Raw genomic sequence first — 16,424 nt, 5'->3', positions numbered from 1 at the left:
TTATGGTTCAAAGCCAGCCCAAGCAAGAAAGCCCATAAGACTCTTATCTCCAATTAACAGCCAGAAAACCCCAAGTGGCAATGTGTCCCAAGTGTATGAATGCTCACTTTGAGCTGGGGAGCTCAGGAACAGTCCCCAGGCCCAGAGTTCAAGCTCCATCACAAAAAAAACCAAAACAAAAACAAAAACAAAAACTAGGAAGGGTGGAAGCATCCCAGGCTCTGGGCCCATAATGTAAGTATACAGGCTATAGTGGGAAAAGGAGATAGACACACTTCAAGCTCCATCCTGACACATCTTGTTCACTCTAGAGTCTACCTCTACACTCATGGTACATAAGCCTACATCACTGCTCCCACAATTCAGTACCCACAGAAGGGAGGAAATTTTACCTTGAAAAGATACTTTAGATGACACTGGCCCATGGTCTGCCACACCCGTGTTAACTAGAAGAAGCCCTCAGAATTAAGTCACTGTGGAAGGTAAAGACCTAGTTACAGAGGGGAAGGTGGCAGAATCCTCAGATTCAGGCCAATAACCACGAGTTAGATAGGCATTAATCCCTGTCCCAAAGTTAGGTTCCCATAGTTCAGGTACTGTGTGGATCTACTTAATGGAACAAGAGCATACAAACAATAGTACCCACATTTGTGCCAACTTGGAAGCGAAAGCAGGGAGTTCCCCAGGTGAACAAAAATAGTCCAATGTGGATGACTGCACTGTAGTACTTGAGGCGCAGGTTGAGAAATACAGCAGCATTCCAGGCTCCAAATCTGAAACGGTGGGCAACACAGGCCATATCCTGAAAGGGAGGTCTAAAAGAATGTGTCTCTGGACTTATTTTCCTGAGGGCCACAATACAGCACAAAGGGGCCAGTGTGTTTTCTCAAACTTGAGTATGTATAGTCACAACCTCATACCTGCAAAACCCTACCCAGGGATCGGTTCTCACCAATGAGGGATTACTCCCACTTACCTACAAACTTGGGTATCTGGGATGACACAGGCACTTGGGCCTACCAGGAGGGACCAGAAAGATGGTAGTCCCTGAGGTGTAGAACGGGCAAGGGGACACCACCTTGCTGTAGTAGGACAAACCCAGGTTGTAGAGGGCAGCCACATTTACAGTTCCAGGCCATAGCCCCAGCAACAAAATGCAAGGCCATTTAGAGCAGTCACAGGGCACTCTCCAAGCCCTGGTTTTCCTTCTCTTGGGTCTGATAAAGAACCTGACCAGGGCAATCTGTCATCCCATCCGTGCCTTGGAGGGAATGTGTATATACACCCACACAATCCCTGACCTGCAATTTGGTTCTCACAGGACAACAGCAGGAGGAGAACTACTTAACTTGAAACAGGGCCTTCTGTGGGTGGTTCTGCACCTATGCTAACTTGCACCAGGAAGAAGAGGTTTGTAAGGTGAAGAAAAACTGTCCACTAGGCATGATCTCCCTGTGGAAGCACATAATCCCAGATAAATGACACAGTCCCAATGAGTAGTTGATACCCTCCAAGCTCCAGTCTGCCATCTCTAGTACCTACTAGAGAGGAGCTCTAGCCCAACTACCACCACATCCGTGTACTTGTATATATACACAGAAACACATCACCTGACTCACAATTCAGTTCCCTCAGGAAGAACGGAAAGAAGAAAGTTAGGTTAAAAAATGGGGCTATCTCAGATGGCACCAGTTCAGGAAGACAGAGTTCCTGGGAGCAAACAAGAAGTGGCCCCATCAGGCACAAACTCACTGCACCAGGTGAAGAACTAGTTAGGGAGGGTGGCAGCACCCCCAGCTATAGAACAATAATGCAGAGCTACACAAACATTACCTGGGTATGGACATGGGACAGTCTGCAAGCCCTGGCGCTCCTTCTCCTGGTCCAATATAGCCCATAACCAGGCCTACCTGGCACTACATAAGTCCCTTCCTCTGAACATATCACCACATGCTCACCCCTGTCCCAAGCATTTAACTCAAAACCACATTATATCAATGCCACTCTACCCTGGCCAACACAAATCAGGAAGACACTGTTCCTGGTTGTGAACAATAAGAGACCCTCGGGCATAAACTCACTGTGCCAGGAAAAGTACTATTTAAGGAGCGTACTAGAATCTTCAGCTCCAGGCCAAATATCCTGAGCTACACAGACATTAACTGGGAACAAAGGGAAGTCTCCAAGCCCTGACCTTCCTTCCCATGGTTCCAAATAACCTGTGACCAGGACTATCTGGCACCACATATGTGTACACATACACAAAACTCCTCCCCCAAAATTGATTTTCCACACTTCAGGTATGGGGAGGAATCCCTTATATCGAACGAGAGCACCCACAGATAATATATGCACCTGGGACAACTAGACCCAGGAAGCAGAGAGTTCCCAATGTGAAGAAAAACACTCTGTCATGCATCACTGTTCTGTAGCCGGTGAAGCATTGGTTGTGAAGGACAGTATCATTTCAGGCTCCAGGCCCATAACCCAGGGCAATGCAGGCCATACCCTCAAAGGGAGGGTAGCCTTCCTTCCCTTGGGGCCACAATATAACAGGGAGTGGCAAAAGTGCATTCCTCAAACTTGGGTGTGCACAGTTACAAGAACATACCCACACAAGCACACTCAAGGATTTCTTCCCAGAAAGGAGGAAGAGTGTTCACTTCCCATAAAATTGGAGTATCTGGATGACATCAGTACATGAGCCTACCGGGAGCAACCAGCAAGATGGCAGTCCACAAAGTGAAGCACAAGTCACTGGGCATCACCTCAAGGCAGTCTCCAAGCCCTTCCTCCTCTTGGGTCCAATGTAGCACCTGCCAGGCCATCCTGGCTCCACCTAAGTGTGTTCCAGTGAACACATGTACACAGACGCACACACAACCACCTCTCACCCATGATTTGTTCCCTTAATGTTTCAGTGGAAGGCACCCACTTATGTCAAAACATGGGCATGAGAAATATTGGTTGGAGAGGGCAGTAGCCTATAACTCTGGGCTAAATAGATCATAGTTGGTAGAGAAGGAAAGCAGGGGAGAGGAGAAACTGCAAGATCTGGCCTCCCTTCTCTTGGTCTTATAGAGCACCTCCAGGCCAAACTGATATCATGTATATTTGTGTGAATGTGTGTACACAGATGCACAGTCTCTCACCCAAGATCAGTTTCTAAGTAGGGATGACATGGCCCACTTACCTGGAAACAGGGTCATGTGGGATGGCATTGTCACCAGAGCACATGAAGACCAGAAAGATGGGAATCCACCAGGCGAAGATGAAGGGGCTTTCGGGCTTTCCTTGTTACAGCTGAAGCAGTGGTTGGTGAGTATGGCAGCATCCCCAGCTCTTGTCCCATAATCCCCAGCTAAATAGGCCATAGTCCAGAGAGGAGGTGGGCCAGACCCAAACCTCAGCCTTCTTTCTCTTGGACCTGCTATAGAACATATCCAGCTCAACCTGGCGAGGGAGGAGGCCTGGCAGATGGTATGGGAGACTGGGAAGAGGTGTAGGCTCATTTAATTCAAAACAGGGCTGACCTGGAATGCCTCCCACAGGAGTCATAGAAGAAAACAGAAAAGCAAGGAGTGAAGGTGAGAGGGGCTCACTTATCTCGAATTGGGATCCTCTTGGGATGGCTCCTGCTGCTGGGCACACTGAACAGGAAAGTCATGTGGTGAAGCTGAAGGTCCCGCAGGCTCCCCTAGTGGCTGTGACAGGCATAACACCAGTGGGGAGAGGGATGCAAGGTCTGCAGCTCCATCCCATAAATGCCAGGGGATGGGGGAGGTGGGGAACACTCTGAGCCAGGGTCTCCCTTCCCTGCGAACATCACAACTTGGTCTAGACCATTCTGGTAACACTTGTGTGTCTTGTGTGTGTGGACAAATGCACATCCCCTCACCCATACATGTTTTCACACAGGAGGGGCTGAGCCAGGTGGTGGACATGGGGGCTAGGGCCAGAGGTGGGTGTTGGGGTGGGATAGGGGTAGGCAGGGAGAGGGGGTACAGGCAGGTCGGTTGGGGCCTCTTATCTCGAATCAGGGCTGCCCAGGGATGGCTCCTGCAGCTGGGCCCACACTGACCTGGGTAGTGGAGGTCCCCCATTGTGAAGAAGAGGCAGCAACCTTAGCTCCAGCCCCAGCAGATGCAGTGGAAGGTGGAATGGTAGACAGGGAAGACTCTGATTCCCTGCTTCCCTTCTCCAATGACTGCATTGCCTTGGTCAGTCCAATCATATTGCCTACCAATGTGCATGCCCATTCACACCCCCTCACCCATGAGGGCCTGTGATGGGGGGACTGGCGTGGGTGTGGGAGGCAGGGGAAGCACAGGATGGGGAATGGGGAAGGGAAGCTTGGGGCCAGGAAGTTGGGATGTGGAAGCATGGTTTGGGGAAGGCAGGGGAAACAATTTGGTGTGGGTGGGGGAAACATGAGTTAGGGGTGCTGATGGGCAGGACTGTAGGGAGGGAGGGGGACTCAGGAGGGAATCCTAGCAATGGATAGAGAGCTAGGAAGATGGACTCGGTCCACTTAACATTTAAGAGCCCTGCTCCAGGGATGGCTCCTGAGGGGGGCCTGAGGAGAGAATGGAGAAGAGGGAAATCGAGGGGGGTGAGAGGAGGAGGGCTAACTTACATTGAATCTGGGTCTTTGGTAATGGCTCCAGCATTTGACACCATACTGACCTTGAAACTGCAAGTTGGCTGGCTGGTGAAGCCAAAGAAGCCCTGAGGGACCATATCCCTGAAACAGTTGCAGCACCAGTTAAGGGAGGGCAGCAGCTTCCCCAGCTCATATCACTCCAGCAGATGTGGGGAAATGGAGCAACTGGTGATCACAGAATGCATACAGGAGGGGAGATGGGTTGAACGCTAAGCAACTATCTTCCTTCTCTGGTGGAAGAATGACCCCTCAGCCTGGAACCTACCTATACTAAGAAGGGTGGGGCTGGGTTGGGGGTGAGGTTCAGGCTAATGAGGGTGTGGGAGAAGGAGAAGAGTGGTGGGATCTGGGCAACATTACCATGAAATCACGTCTTTTAGGGCTATGCAGGTGTGTCCACACATCTCTAATGCAATGAAGATTTGTGGGGCACTGGAGGGCTAAGGAATGGGGTAGAGGTGGCTCGTGTGGTGAGAGGCATGGGGTGGGGGTGGGCTGAATGGTGGTAGGAAGAGGGAGCCTAGCAGGGGTTATTAGGGCCCAGGAAGATGGGATGGGCCCACTTCTTTTATAACCCACAGGGGGAGCAGAGAAAAAAAATGGGGACGAGAGGGGCTTAATGGAGGGGGCTCTCTGACCTCAAATTGGGGTCGTCATTGGATGGCTCCCACATCTGGGCCCACACTGATCAGAAAGATGGAGATACATGTGGTTGAAGAACTGAGAATTATATTCACAATTTTGCAGTCACTAACTGCTGACTTCGCTTCCGTAACTTGCTTTTGCTAACGTTAAATTACAAAGATAGGTCTGTGTCAACAAACTCTAAAGAATGTAAGCGCCATGATAGATAACTAACTACTGACCTCAAGCCCCAGACATTCCCAGAGCCCGGAACAATGGCTAACACATATTCCGGATCCTCCTCCGGGAACTGGACCCCGAGATAATGACTATCTGGCAGGACCAGCAAACTAGGCCAAATGTCAACCAATCGCAAGCCTATGAGAATTCCCCCTAACCCTTATCATCCAAAGCAACCATCCCCCTTGAGTCACCCCATGCCAATCATTTTACAAAGAGTGTTACAAAATTTCCTGCGTGGCATAGTGATTTGCTGTGAGTGTCTACTGGTGCCCTGTCCCTACCTTAAAATGTATAAAAGGTGCTGTAACTCTTTGTTCAGGGCCTCTTGCTAACACCCCTACAATGGTGTGCAAGAGGTCCGTGCTCGCAAGTTTGTTAATAAACGACTCTTTGCCACTTGCATTGTCCAAGATCTCTGGTGATCTACAGGGGGGTACTACATTTGGTGCATTGGCCGGAAACCCCTCCATTGTAGACTATCCAGACACTGGGATAGTGAGTCGTCAAAGGAACCGATCGGTGAGCTTTTGGTGGCGCCACTTTTATGTTTTAGGAATTGGTGAAAGCCTGCAGCTGTGGTCTTGGGGCTGGCAGAGAGTCTTGGCGGACACGCTATAAGACTGCCAGTGGGGCCAGTAGGAGACGTCCCCTGAACCCCTGGGTGGGCCTATCCTCGAGATCAGGTAGGGGTTTCGAGTCCCCCTGATTGCCTGATTCTCTCTGGTTGGAAGCCCTTCTGGGCAGACTGTCTGACCAGCAGTCTGACGCACTTGCTGTCTGTCTAGAGTGTGCGTGTATTTCTTCTGTTAACTCTAATTTGAATCTTAGGCATGCAGCCCTGGGGTCGGTGGATGAGGGGCTTACTGATCCCCTAGACCGGAGGAAGAGCATGCATTTCTCACTTAATTGTCCATCTACCTTTTTGGAATTCCAGGAGTGCCTGGACCGGATCGCACCCCCCCTCCCCCAGAAAGCGTGACCAAGTGCGCATACATTACCAACCCCCGTAAGTGGCGTGTGTGTGTTATTTTGACTTCTTTTTCTTTCTCATCTCGGTTTACTAATTTGGACACTCCTTGATGCAGAGATGGGGCAAGGACAAAGCAAACTTACTTCTCTCAACTTCCTGCTTGGTTATTTCAAAGAGGTAAAAGAGAGGGGGTATAACTTGAGTATAATTGGACATCTCAGAAGAATCTAAAAAGAAAAATTCTCTGGAATGAGTAGAGGGGGTTCGAGTGCCCTGGTTAGTGGTGAGATGTCACCCCATTCACTGAGAACTGATTTTGTCTTTGTGGCCACTTGTTTGTTTTGTTTACTTTAGTGTGTGTGTTCGTTTTATGTTTTCTGAGGTAGGGAAGTTCTGGGTGAGTGTGGCAGGCTCACTCAGCAGACTTCGGATTCAGCTTACTGAGTGGGAGCAGCACCGAGTTTTGGTAGGGATGAACTGGGGCCCATTAGTCCCCAACTCAGCCTTTTGTTGTTGTCTTGTCTAGTTCTGTTTTAGAATTGGTACCAGTTTTAAATGTGGATCCTTGGTTTTTGTGTTTATTTGTGTTTGTGTTTTTTATTTGAACATCTCTGGGGGAATAAAAGTTCCAGCCTCCCACTAGGCTTGGTCACAGACCTGCTAAGTCCCTGCCTTGTGTTACAGCAACCAAGAGGCAGGGCATGGACAAGCCTCAAGCTGCACCTTCTCCCAGTGGAGGCTGCTGGCAGGGAGGGTGTAGAAGGCTATGTGCCTGGTTTGGATTTTCAGCTAGTCCAGACAATGTAACAATTTGTAAAGTGCTCTTATAATTGGATAATAAATCAGGCCAGTTTAGTTTTAGGTGACCCCCCTTCCCCAGCCCTCCTCCAACAACAGGGATTCAAAAGACTGATTAGTAAATTGCCTTGCTAAACAAGCAAGCTCTGGGAAAATGAAGCCCAACAAAGGTACCTAGTTTAAAAGAAATACTGTCTTGAATTTTTGTTTAAAAACTTTAAATAATGTACATACAACTGATTTTGATTTTTGTGCGCTTTAAGATCTGTGTGGGTGTTTTGTGTGTGTTTGTCAACATGTTCAAATATAAGAATTGTCAGCATGCTGTAACAATTGGGTGAGTTTAAATTTAAAACGTAAAAGGTTATGAGGTTTGGACATTACCAAAAAATTTAAAGAATCTTCATAGTGTTTTAAATGACTTTTTAAGGATTCTTTAACCTGAAAAACAGAAAATCTGGTATTTGAGAATGCATAAAACTGTTTATACTGTAATCAAGTTATCTGGCTTAACAAAAAATGCATTGGCTGTTTGGGATTTAGTTCCCTTGGCTAAAATTTGGGGATAAATATTAGAAATTTAAATGTAAAGGTTAGTTTAACACTGTCAAAGACCATACCTGTTCTGTCTGCCTAAAACTGTGTATTTCATTCAAGAATCAACAGAAGACCTATCTTTAGGGGTGAGGGGTGAACAGGCAGAAGTGCAGTTCAGCTGGTCATGCATGGTGGGACAGACCCTGGGGGGAGTCCACAGTTGGTGGGACAGGCCCTGGAGAGTCCAAACATGGTAAAAGAGGGCAAGTTGGCACAAACGCAATTCATCTAACCCTAAAGAGTTGGATTGGGTGCGTGCCCATTCCATAGGAGGGGCTAAATGGCCCATCTTTGTTCTGTCCCTTTTCCATGTAGATAGACACTGGAAACATGATGGTTAAATTGAGTGATGTGATGATCTGATTAGTATTGCTAAAACTATCCCTTGGATGTGTTAACATTAAAATTAGGAAGGCCTTAAAAAGAGGGTTAAAAAGTTATTTGTATAATGTGGCTTACTTTCAATTATGTTCTACAATTAGGATGTTTTTAAAAGTTATAAAGGTGTTAAGTCTAGCTTTGTGGTATAGTGATGGTGACTGTAATTCTTGCATTAAGGAAAAATTGTCATTTGAGTTTAAAAGTTTTAATGTGTAAAAACAAGCAGCTAAGAGACAATGAGTGACACTTGGCCTCAAGATTTTAAGAGATAAAAAAACGCAAATGAAAACTAAAGTATAAAATATTAAAGGAGATTCATAAGAAGTTTAAAATTAGGACTGGATTTTTGAATATAAAATTTAAATGTAAAATTGTTCTTAACATTGGCCTCAAAGTGCACGAAGAAAAAATTAGGATTACCAAAAGAATTGCTATTCTAGTTCGCTCTTATAGGTTTTTTTTTTTTTTTAAAAACAGTTTCCAGCAAGCCCAGAGCAAAGCACAGAGGATTGTTACAAGTTTGTTAGATGTAACTTTGGCTTTTAATAAGTTTCAGGTAAGAGCATGCTTAAAAGCTACTTCTATGTTGACCACCTTGTTGCTTTTAATTGGGGTAAAATGGCCTTTTGTAAGACTCATTGATCCAAAACTGATTCGAAGCCAGCCTGGGCAAAAAAAGGTTCCTATAAGACTGTCACCTCTGTTCAGCCAGCAGAGTGCTAAAAAAAATAAGCAGTTGCTTTGGGACTCACAGTGGCAGAGTTCTAGCCCTGGACTGAAGAGTCAGGGGACAACATTCAAGCCCCGAGTCCGGGACTCAAAATGGCAGCGTGCTGGCCCTGAGCTGGAGAGCTAAGGAACAGCACTCAGGCCCCGAGTCCAAGTCCAGCGACCAGCTAAAGGGAAATGCCAATGAGGCATTTATCCCAATATGGAGAAGACACTCCTGGGACAAGAACAATGGAGGAGCATCCAGGGGCAGTAAGCCACTGCTTGGATGGCAGAAATGTCAGATCCTAGAGTATTTTTGTGTGACCCTTCAAAACTGGTCAGAGCCAGGAGGTCATGGAAAGATAGTTTGTAAGCATGCCTAATGACTATCTACCCTGTAAGGGACAGGAACTTGCCAGTCCTCTGTGATAGTAATAAAAAGCTAATGTTATAAAGTGTGGGGGATAGTTTAAATCTTAACCGCTTTATGTGCCAAAAGCTCTAATTGGCAGTAACTTTTGAGCTGACACCAGTTACATGAAATTCATCTGCTCAGGGAAAAAGTTTGTAAACCTGAGAGAGTGTTTCTATTGATATCTGTCTCAAGGCCTGCAAAGGTAATTTAGGCATTGTTAGGGTCACTAGAGATCAGATTCCTAAGTCATCCAGAAAGATGCTTTCACAAACAAGAGTGCTAAACAAACTACACTGGTGTAGCCGGAAAAAAGGTCTGTGCAATTGTCAAAAGTTAAATATTGTTCTTAATGACATCTAACCCTGATAGCCTCTTTGTAAAATAGGCTAAGGCTATAGGTTTCTGGCTAGGTAGGATCAAAGCCCTAAAGTCAGCTTGAAGGAGTTACAGAAGATGGACTTTCATCCATCAACCCCCCCTTTTTAAGATCAAGGGTCCAGAGTCAGTTTTGGAGAAATGAAGCAAAATGGATAAAATAATATTTTTTTTTTAGAAAAAGGCAAAAAGAATAGTGTTAACAGTTGTAGGTGTGCAAGTGTGGAGACTGCATCTGTCAGAGATGATTACAAGACTAAGCCTTCTGTGTCTATTTACAAAAATATCTGATTAGTAAAAAAGTTGTTATTTTGGTAAATTGTCCTGGGCTATTGTCTAAATGTTCTTAAAAACCAACGGGGCCACAGCCTGCCAAGCCTATGTATTACTTGTATCCTTAACCAGTCTGTGTAGGAATTTGCAGCCCAGCACGAGGTGTGACAGTCCCTTGGAGCCACTGAGAGACCCTGCTGCTGCTGCTGCTGTATACCTTAATGGGTAAAGTTCAACGACGGCCTGACAGTCACTTGGAGGAACTCCTGCCTGATTCCATCACCTGAGTCTGCTTCCTGGTTGAAAGCTGCTAAATCTAAGATCTTGTGGGACATTCTTTTGGGTGATATCCAAAAACTCTCTCTATTCCCACAGTGGATATTGGGGACAAGGATATCACTGGCTTGCTTGCCTTAGACACTTCAGTGCATAGTGTCTGGAAATCCACTGTATAGTCCCAGCCTAGTTTGGCTCTGGTATGGTAGTATCAATGCAGGTAGTAAATGAGACCCAGCCCTACTCTTGGCCTTAAAATCTAGCAAGCTTCTGCATCACAGTGGTGTCTTAAGCCTGTTCTAAAATAAAGGTTCCCCAAGCCAAAGAAAAATTGGGCAGTTTTAAACTCCAGCCACAAAAATGCTCAAGGAATTGTAAAGAAAGAGGGTGGTAAAGAAAGCCTTGAGAAAAGAATTGGGATAATTTGAAAAGTAAGGATTGCCTTTAAATGTTTGAAAAAAGAAAAGAAGACAAACCTCAGAAAGTTTATGTAGCAAATGGTATGAGTATGGCTTAAAATTGGAGCTCACAAATACAGCTGGTATAAAATTAAGCTAACTGTGATACACGGAGTCAAGACCGGTGGGAAAAAAATGTAAGGTACAGTTAATGTCACAATTGGACCTTGTATACTCAACAGACTGGTGTCCTTTGTAAAAAAAAAAAAATCAGCGCAGTCCGTCTATTAGTTCTGAAATCCCAATACTAAACTGTAAATATAAAAGACTGTGCCAATTAGGGGACCATGATTGGTTCCTGATGCTGTAGACAAGGGCGGAATGAAGAAGATAAAAATATATATAGACAGCACCTAACAGCCATTTTCCCTTCTGTACCTTTGCTTGCTAAAAACTCTGCTAAAACCTTGAGGATCAAGGTCAGGAGGCCATAAGGAGATAGTTCGCAAGCATGCCTATCCTATGTGATTAGTACATTTACTTTTGACAGTCTGAAACAAATTTAAAAAATACATTGTATTGTTGTATTTCGGAGCAAGGGCATGACTGAAAAGTCAAGGATTTGACATAGTTCCCAAGACAAGGGGAGAATGAAGAACTGAGAATTATATTCACCATTTTGCAGTCACTAACTGCTGACTTCGCTTCTGTAACTTGCTTTTGCTAACGTTAAAGTATAAAGATAGGTCTGTGTCAACAAACTCTAAAGAATGTAACCACCATGATAGATAACTAACTGCTAACGTCAAGCCCCAGACATTCCCAGAGCCTAGAACAATGGCAAACACATATTCTGGATCCTCCTCTGGGAACTGGACCCTGAGATAATGACTATCTGGCGGGACCAGCAAACTAGGCTAAATGTCAACCCATCGCAAGCCTGTAACTATGAGAATTCCCCCTAACCCTTATCATCCAAAGCAACCATCCCCCTTGAGTCACCCCATGCCAATCATTTTACAAAGAGTGTTACAAAATTTCCCGCATGGCATAGTGACTTGCTGTGAGTGTCTACTGGTGCCCTGTCCCTACCTTAAAATGTATAAAAGGTGCTGTAACTCTTTGTTCATGGCCTCTTGCTAACACCCCTACAACAGTGTGCATGAGGTCGGTGCTTGTGAGTTCGTTAATAAACGACTCTTTGCCGCTTGCATTGTCCAGATTCCCCCACCCCCAAAGTGAGTGAATCACAGCTGAAAAGTCGTGTTCCTGTGTGTACAATTGTCCAAATGCTCATATATGGTGCCAGATTGAGCTGGATGTGTGCTATAGCAGGTGCAAAAGAAGACAGGCCAAGGATGGATTCTGCCGCCCACCCCCCAGCCATGGCCTGTGAAGCTCATGTTTATGAGCCTGCTGTGCCTCCCCAAAAATGCTTCATCTATAACATGAAAATCCTGCATGAGGACCTTTTCCTCTTCACCTAATGGACTTCCATCTTCCTGTTCTGTGCCTACTCAGGTGTCAGTGCCATCCCAGATACCCCTGTTTCCAGGAAAGTGGATACGGTATTTATGTACTCATAATCTTACTTGTATGTATTTTCCATTTGTCCTTTTGATTGGTCCTTTCCTACCTGCACAATGTACTCTATGAGTTACCATGGTATCAACCAGTAAAATGTCACCAGTCATTTGCTTAATATTCTCAGATTCTCTTATCTTGTAGATTCTTACCCTATGAAGTAAATTTTCTGATTTTTCTAGTCTTTCAATCAATACACTAAAAATTTTATCTCTTCATAAGTGATTCTTGCAAGTTATATTAGGGACACTTTATATTGCCTTCTCAGAGTAAAATAGATGTTTTTACAGGAATGGATATACTTATCTAGAGTCTGACCAGATTTGTCTAATAGAACACTTAAGGCATTCTCTGAAGGAAATATATGCTAGTCTATAATCACATTTTTACACCAGAGGCTTAACACAATCACATTTTTGTTTTTGTACAATAAAGAAATTTATTTTCTGCAGTGAAGCACCAGCCATGAACTATCCTTAGAGGCTGGGGAGAGTTACGGACTACACCAAACCTGGGCAATAAGGAGAGGATCAATCAGCTCCAGGATGCTTGAAAGGACATAGAGCTGCAGCTAGGTGAGATGATCAGGCACTTCCAGAGCATTGTAGAGTTGACCTTCACTTACCTTCCTACTGGTGATACTCACATACTCTATACTTTTGCTTGTTCGGAAAAAGGAGTTCATAAAACCCAGCATTGGTAGTTTTCCAGTGGAAAATCAAGCCCTGCTTATCTTTATGTTATGCGAGTTACTTAGTAATAATGAAGAATGGAATATATTAAAGTACGGTTAAGATGTTCTTTCATTAACCGTGAAATTTTCTCCATGGAACACAAATCTAACATTCTACATATGTTCTTAGTCTTGGGGTCTAAGACATGCAAATATTTACAGTGATACTGAAGTTTTCTGCCACCATCAGAAAATGTATTTTCTTCACAATGATATCCTAGGGGGTATTTAAGCGATAAAGGCAAGGTCTGTAATAAATTCAGGCAGAGAACTATTTATCTTTACTTTCAATCTTGGTGTTACAATTTCTGAGTTCTTAGTTATTTCGTTACTCTTTAGTGCATTTCTTCCAGGAAAAATGCATTTTGCCATAAAACAGATTCTTATCATTAAGATGAGGAATGCATCCTGTTGATTCTCAGACTGTGTTTAGAAACAAAAGATAATGTTTGCATGTATTTAAATGTATTCTTTCTGAGTCCTGACTGCCATTTACCAGGTGTCACTTTCTGTAATCTATCCTGCCTCAGAATTATAAAAAGCTCTGACTTTTCATGGAATTGCATTCCGTGTATAGATTGCTTCCATTGGAATCAATACTGTCTTGTTATTTAGTATTACCATTAATGATTGTGGCATGGTTCTCCTTTTAGTCATATTTCAACTTTTTGTAATGTTTAATTTTTACATAGTGTTATGTATGATTTGTTAGATAGTGCTTGCAGTGCTTTTGTTGTTTTGATTTCGTTTGAACACTGGGGATTGAACTCAGATCCTGGTATATGGGAAGAAAGCAGTCTACCACTTAATCCACAACACAGCTATGGAACTTATTTTTAAAACTATTTAAAGTATTTAATTTTGTCCATCTTCTCTTCTATTATTTCTATCTTTTTTTCATCTTGTGGGATTGAGTACATGTACGTGGGATCATGTACGTGTGTGTGCTGATACTAGCTCTTTTCCACCCAAGGCTGGCACTTTGCCACTTAACCCACACATTCAATCTGTGTTTTTGCTGGTTAATTTGTGATAAGGACTTATGATCTGGTAATCAAGAGGCTGAGATTTGAGGACTGAAGTTCCAAGCCAGCATGGGCAAAAAAGTCCATTAGGCTCTTATCTCCAATACACTACTCAGTAAAAGCTGGCAGTGGCACTTTGTGTCTTTTTTTTTTATTTTAATTTAATTTTATTTGTGAACATACTGTACAGAGGAGTTACAGTTACATGGGCAGGATAATGCGTACATTTCTTACCAAGCATTGCAGCCTCCTCCTTTGTTTACCCTTCACATCCCTTCCCAGCCTCCCCCCTCCCCCCCAATCCCAATCCTTCTCCCTCCCCCCCCCCCCCCACCAACGTTGTAAAGTTCGTTTTGGACATGACAACTTGTACTTCTCATTGTTGCAACAGGTCCACCTGTATCCTTAAACAACTGGTTTTTCCCCATCTCCTCCACAAGTTATACTGACATCAAATATAGTGAAAGCAAGGGTTATACTGTGGGGGAGGGACATACAAAGCAACAAAGAGATAATCTTATAAATGTGTTAGAAACACATGCATGAAAGAAAAAAAACATTAAAATACACATCTAAGGGTTCATTTTCCTGACATCACATTATCTGACCTTTTCCGCTTGACTCATACATATACTAGATATTACAAATAAGGGAAACCATGGGAAGTACGTTTCTTTGGGCCTGGCTTACTTCACTTAATATAATTTTTTCCAAGTTTTTCCATTTCCTAACAAATGGGGCAATGTCATTCTTTCTGATGGAGGCATAGAATTCCATTGTGTATATATACCACATCTTCTTGATCCATTCATCTACTGAGGGGCATCTGGGTTGGTTCCATATCTTAGCTATGGTAAATAATGCTGCAATAAACATAGTTGTGCTGGTAGCTTTAGTGTGGTCTTGTTTGTAAACATTAGGGTAAATGCCCAAAAGTGGGATTGCTGGGTCATAGGGGAGCTCTATGTGGAGTCTTTTGAGGAACCTCCATACTGCTTTCCAAAGTGGTTGAACAAGTTTACATTCCCACCAACAATGAAGTAAGGTTCCTTTCTGTCCACATCCCCTCCAGCATCTGTTGTTGTTAGAGTTCTTGATTTTTGCCGTTCTAACTGGAGTGAGGTGATATCTCAATGTTGTTTTGATTTGCATTTCTTTTATGGCTAGGGATGTTGAACATTTCTTCATGTGTCTATTGGCCATCCTTCTTTCTTCTTCAGAGAAGTTTCTCTTTAAGTCTTTCGCCCACTTATTTATTGGGCAGTTGTTTCTTTGAGGATTTGTTGTTGGGGGGTTTAATTTTTTGAGTTCCAAGTATATTTTAGATATGAGACCCTTGTCCGTTGTATGGCTAGTAAAGATCTTCTCCCAATCCGTGGGCTTTCTATTGATCTTGCTAGCTATGTCATTTGCCCTGCAGAAGCTCTGCAACTTTATGCAATCCCATTTGTCCAACCTTTCTTTGATTTGTTGTGTTTCCGGGTCTCTATTCAGAAAATTTCGGCCTGAGACAAGGAGACCCAGGGTTTCTCCTATTCCATCCTGTAATGTTTTCAGAGTGTCTGCTTTGAGTTCGAGGTCTTTGATCCATTTGGAGTTGATTCCGGTGCAGGGTGATATATAAGGATCTAGCTTAAGTTTTCTACATGTAGTTAACCAATTTTGCCAGCACCATTTATTGAAGAGGTTGTCTTTCTTCCATTCTATTGTTTTAGCTCCCTTATCGAAGATTAGATGGCTATAGGTCTGTGGGTTCATTTCTGGGTTTTGAATTCTATTCCATTGGTCCTGAGGTCTGTTCTTATGCCAATACCAAGCTGTTTTGATTACTATGGCTTTATAGTAGAGTTTGAAATTTGGTATTGATATTCCTCCAGCAGTGTTCTTTCCATTCAGGAGCGTTTTTGCTATTCGGGGTCTTTTATTGTTCCATATGAATTTTTGGATTGCCTCTTCTATTTCCTTGAAGAATGAGGGTGGAATTTTGATAAGTATTGCGTTGAATTTGTAGATAGCCTTGGGAAGTATTGCCATTTTCACGATGTTAATCTTTCCAATCCAGGAGCATGGGAGGTTTTGCCATTTTTTAAGTTCTGTGTTGATTTCCTTTTTCAAGATTTTAAAGTTTTCATCGTAGAGGTCCTTCACTTCTTTAGTTAAGTTAATTCCTAGGTATTTTATTTTTTGTGGGGCTATTACAAATGGAGTTGCTTTCCTAATTTCAGCCACACTTTTCTCATTGTTGGCATACAGAAAAGCCATTGACTTTTGGGGGTTAATTTTATAACCTGCTACTTTGCCAAAGTTTTGAATCAGCTTGAGTAATTTGGGAGTGGAGTCTATGGGATTCTTTAAATA

At 43.7% G+C, this 16,424-nt stretch overlaps 1 pseudogene; it reads left to right on the top strand.

The window, feature by feature from the left end:
- Window positions 1-3,180: 3,180 nt before the first annotated feature.
- Window positions 3,181-16,424, top strand: part of LOC122122903 — a 54,260-nt pseudogene continuing 41,016 nt past the window's right edge.

Source organism: Dipodomys spectabilis, unplaced genomic scaffold (assembly GCF_019054845.1).
Source record: "Dipodomys spectabilis isolate Male_0828 unplaced genomic scaffold, ASM1905484v1 ptg000216l, whole genome shotgun sequence".
Taxonomy (NCBI): domain Eukaryota; kingdom Metazoa; phylum Chordata; class Mammalia; order Rodentia; family Heteromyidae; genus Dipodomys; species Dipodomys spectabilis.
This window is presented reverse-complemented; position numbering and strand designations above follow the sequence as displayed.